This window comes from Petaurus breviceps, unplaced genomic scaffold (genome assembly GCF_028583685.1).
Source record: "Petaurus breviceps papuanus isolate PSGF00001 unplaced genomic scaffold, PetGlider_PUasm1.0 174, whole genome shotgun sequence".
NCBI lineage: Eukaryota > Metazoa > Chordata > Mammalia > Diprotodontia > Petauridae > Petaurus > Petaurus breviceps.
In genome coordinates, this window is record NW_027185761.1 from 29,980,207 (window position 1) to 29,985,825 (window position 5,619).

A 5,619-nucleotide genomic window follows, 5' to 3' on the forward strand; every position below is an offset into this window, starting at 1 on the left:
GAGAGAGAGGGAGAGGAGACGTTGGCGGGGTTGTGGGGGGGGCAAGAGAGAGAGACAAAAGAGATGAGCTTGATCTCAAGGAATTTCCAAAGCTTGCTTTTGCAAGCTTTTTGGAAACCAGTCACACTCAAGGATGGCATGGTATTATATTGGACACACACACACACACACACACACACACATTGTACTGGACAGTTTCTCATCCCTGGTCATTAAGTTGAAAGAACACGTAGTAATAAGATTTTGATCACATATACATGACTTTCTCCAGAGTGGAATGAAAATTCTCAATGACTCAATTTATTACAATGTAAAAATGTGAATCTATGTGGTGGAGAGAGGACAACAAGAGTATTAAGATACATGCAACATGATAACACGCTGCTTAACAAGAACGTACAACAATATTCACTGCCGGCTCAGTTTGGTCGTGGTTGTTTAGAGATGGCCTTGGTTCTGTTCCATATACCAATATTTAATACAAAAAATCGTTAATACATGTTCATTGAATGAGTAGATTAAAGAAGCCAATGAATAAAAAATGGCAATAGTATTTTAAAATTAAGAGGCTGGACAAGATAATCTTTAAGGTCCCTTCCATTTCTAGGACATTATAATGCTCTAATTTCGTCATGTGAGGAGAAAAACATGCAATATGGGATTCATCAGAATAAACCTGGTGATTCAACACATGGGGGCTAATAAGGTTGTAAAGTGAAAAAGTGCAGTCACAATATGAAGGGCCAGTACAGCCACAAAGAGTGAGCATGTCATAGAAGAAGAATTAATAAAATATATTTTAAAAGACCAGTGACAGGTCGAAACATTACCAGGAACATGTCATAATAAAACAGAGAAGAGAGAATATCCAGGAAGCAGGGTGTGGTCAACAATTCATATCAACTTTATGTGTAATGTGATTTATTTTGATGATATTTCCACAATCCATTACCCGTTTTCCATTATCTGTAGCTTGCTTAAATAAATCAGGATTTAACAGTTTCGAATGTACTCCATACCTTTTCAACCATCATTTCTTCTTCTTTCATGTTAACTTATTTTTGTCTTGTTCACAGAAAGCTGATTTAAGGATAACTCCCACATCTGTGGTGAATCTTCTCTCTGACAAATTATATTTGCTTTCATTTTTCTGTTGTTCAGTGATCATCATGTCCACAAGAATATTGAGTAGCAAAATACTGTTTTTCCCAGTAAAAATATTCATGATGTAGAGGCATGAGGTGTTTATATCAGACTGCAGTCTACATCCAAAGTCTTTAGCATCTGCTTATCTTTCTATAGATCTTCTCATTCTTATCTATTCCTCTCTTTGCATTTAAGTCCCCAGATATCAAAGTGTATATTTGTAGATTTTTATTAAGGTAACTGAAGTATTCCTTTACCTCTATATTGTCTTCAGTTAATTTTCATGAATAAACCACAACTATTTTCTTTCTGGTCTTTTTTTATTTTTTAGAAATACATGCCATGAACACTTCAATATGAGGTGACCAAATAAATGTCCCATGAAATGATGTTTCTTGATGCTTTGGGGCATGCAATAAAACCAATGTCACCAACATTTTTATTCACTTCTTCAAGGAAAACCTTATGATCCATTATTTCATTTAGTGAAACTTCCTTTTTGCACTGGTTTTATTTATAATGAGAATTTCATTTGATGTTGTTCAGTTCCTCTAGTCATTGATCACTGTAAGAGTCATTAATCAAATGTGAGATCATGGGGATCTCACAATTAAAGTACCAACAATCCATAAAAACTCAAATACCTATGTGGTTCACAGCAAGCTCTTCCTCTTTATGTGCCCTTCTGTCACTGCAGAAGTGGAGGGAGACAGACAAGCCTAATGGCCATTTTATATTTTTTCTTTCTCTCATATTGCACGAAGACTTTCTCTGATGCCTCTTCATAACTGGAGATGTGTGTGTGTTTTGGAAAGTAAAATGACAACATAATACTAGTTCTGAAAGTTTTATAATTCTCTCCTGAACTATGTTCTTAATTCCCAAGACTTCCCAAGTAGCTTTCTCACCCTAAAAGATCATTCTACACCTATAGCCATTTCTTCTAATTGGTCACTACATTCTGGAAACTCCATTTTAAGGAAATTATCCAGTCCAGCAACGTTTATTCCTTTGTTATTGTCTGGGTTTTGTCCCTGCTCTCTGGACTTCTTTCCCATCATATTTCCATTTAGGTAAATTTTTCTACCTCCACCATTCATTCTTACCTTCATTTTTTATGTTTCCTTCCCCAATTGAATTACAAGTTCCTTAAGATTGAGGATTGTCTTTCTTTTTCCTTATTTTTGTATTCTCAGCACTCAGTACAATGTCTGGCCCATAGTGAGCACTTGATAAAGATATTAAATTGGAAAGACTACAAGTATTGTCCCAAATATAGACCAGATCCATTTTGCAAGGGCCAGCATATGACAGAGAGACTCAATACCAATAATTTGGTTTCTTGGTGATGCATTTTTGGTCAATGCAACTCAAGAAAAAAAGAAAAAGAACATATTTAAATGTATATGAACCTGAAGCACTTCACAGAATAAAAGATCATTTTGTTAAGATTCAAGAAAACCATATTCTGAGGCGTCCAGGTAGCACAGCGAGTAAGAGCACTGGCTCCAGTGTTGAGAAGACCTGGAGATCGAATCCCGGGCTCAGACACTTAGCACCCTCCCAGAAACACCTGGCCGTGTAACCTTGAGCAAGTTACTTAACCCCAATTGCTTTAAAAAAAAGAAAAAAAAAGAAAACCATATTCTAACCCTATCTCAGACAGTATCTATGTGTTCTTTGCAATTGAACTAACCTCTCAATGTCTGTTTCATCATGTTTAAAATGAGCTAAATGAGTTTCTACAGTCCTCTATAGCTTTATGAGTGTATGGTATTTGTGACATATTCTAAATTTCTCATGTCACAGATGTAGAAAATGAGAAACTAAAGAGGTTGGGTTGATTGTCCATTGGGTTCTTTTTATTTAAAGTAAAATATTGATAGACTGGCATCAACATCTATGTATAGAATTTAGTCATTAAAATATGGTCATGAATTTTAACAGTGCCTTAAAAGAAAAATAATTAGGAACTGACTTTAATACTTCAAGGATCCATGATTTCATCCTCATGAGAATTCCCCCTACCAATGAAGATCAGAACCTCCTCCATGCCATGGTAGATAGTTTCCTTAATTTCTGAGACAGAATAAACACACATGGAGAGATGACCAGCCCAGACATGTTGAACCTGTCTAAATATAGTGGGTCAGTCCATTGGATAATACCAAACATGTTCTTCATTGGGATGGCTAAGCTTATATTCTAACAATTTCCTAACCCGCCAGAACTTATCCTCTTCTCATATAGCCTCTATGTGTCACATTGTCAGACTAACTGGTCCATGCTTGAATGTGGATTCTAAAGTGCAGGCAGTGACTATGCAAGAAAGATTTTTCAATTACAGATGAAAGCAAGGCTAATTGTGAGGAAAGACATTAACAGGTATCAACCTACCTTTTCCTTTTTCTCTGTACCCTCATCACTAGACACAATGATGGGCATTTGGAAAGGGCTTGATAAATGCTTGCTTATTCATTGGCTGATTAGTGCAGTTCTAGAATCACCTATTTACAATACAGCATGGAAATCCTAAATGTTTTACTGCTTGAGAGTATAACCACTTCATCCATCTTTAATAGGGAATGTAAAGCCACAGTGGTAAGGTTACTCCCCAAATGCTGAGTAATCCATCCTTCTCTGGTGGTGAGAGATTTTATCACTCTTTATCAAAAGGGCCAAAAAGCCCTAGGGTTGCCCTGAGGATGATGACTGTAAGTTTTATAATTGTCTTATGTTAGGGCATCCAGGAAAGATTCATATAGGATATATCTGAGAGAAGCTGAATAACTAGGTGAAGTGAGGGGCGGGAGGATAAAACTGTGTGAAGCTGATTCTTAGGAAACAGCAGCTTAAAACAGATGATGATGATGATGATGATGATGATGATGATGATGATGATGATGATGATGATGATGATGATGATGATAACATTTATATAGTATTTACAAAGCTTTGTATATGTTGAATTATTTGATCAGGAATAATAAGAAGCAATTTATTCAACAATTGCAGCACATAGAATGGTATTTACTGTGGCCAGTGAAGTAAGAATTAATCTAGATATACATGCTAAATGTATTGTAAGGATTAATTTTACCCAATTGGCTTTGTATCTTAAAATAATAGTCATTGGCACATTTGTCTAAATTTGAGCTGTGATTTTGTATCATAGTTCTCTAGCATGTAACTATGTTAAATGCCTTGCAATTTCAATGAATTCTATAGAAAACATTTGTATCTTAAAATGTTATTCATTCTTCCTTCCTTTCCTTCCTCAAATAATTAAAAAATAAAAATATTAGAAAGGAATAGTAATTCTTAGTGAATGACTGAGAATATAGATAAATAATTATGCATAGATGGATAGAAAGAGAGAGAAAAGAGAGGAAGGAAGGAAGGAAGGAAGGAAGGAAGGAAGGAAGGAAGGAAGGAAGGAAGGAAGGAAGGAAGGAAGGAAGGAAGGAAGGAAGGAAAGAAAGAAGGAAGGAAGGAAGGAAGGAAGGAAGGGAGAGAGAAAGAGAGGAAGATTTGGAACATATAGCCAAATAATGTCTACATGTTCACAAAATACAAGTTATATCTCTACCAGAAAAGAAAGTGAAAGATTTGGAGCAGAGATTTCAAATCCACAGCCTGCATGAAGCCTGCAGCACTCCAGAGTGTGGCCCTAAACCAGGTGAAAACAAAACAGAGACAATATTATCACTTAAACTAAGTCAATATGCAGCTGTAAGGATTCTTATTTATGGATTAGTTACCCCTCTTTCTATTTGTCTTTGAAACCATCAAGCCAGAGGAACTTCTCTCTTCTCTCCAGCCTTTTGGGAAACATATTCCTTGATAGAAAAACAATAAGAACTTCAAATGGAAAAATAAGGTTATTTAGAGAGGTGAAACCTGTATCAAGAGCTTAGAGGATGGGAAAAAATATGACCCAAATGAAACAAGGGGCATGAACATCTGCAGTGATGCAAGAGATGAGAGATTGAAGGAGGAGCCACAATTCACAAAAGAGGAAGCAGTTTCATATGCTACAAACTTTAGACACACAGGGACCCCAAGGAGAGAAATCATCTACTGTTGGTAAAAAGAAGAAAATTAGTAAAGGTCATTGAGAACACTTTGCTGTGATGTTTTAAAGTGGCAATACGTGGTCTTTAATAAAAGTGCAGGTGCCTTTCTGAGCATATACCTAGAATTCAACACATCTTGAAATTTGTAGCTCCATAGTTGTCATTTAAATACTCTTTTCTCAAAAAAATAATCTGTGTTCAGGAAGGACTAGCACCTCTGGTGTGAGGACTTCCTGAGCCCTTTTCAGTGCTGCTCATTTGGTGTCCACCTTTTATCCAACTTTCACCTGTGATTCCAAGAAACTGTGGCATTGCCACAGGCACACCCTGGTAAACTGTCTTGGGAGATGGATTAAAGCATATGGATGGTAACTGATAGACCTCAAACCTCTCAGTG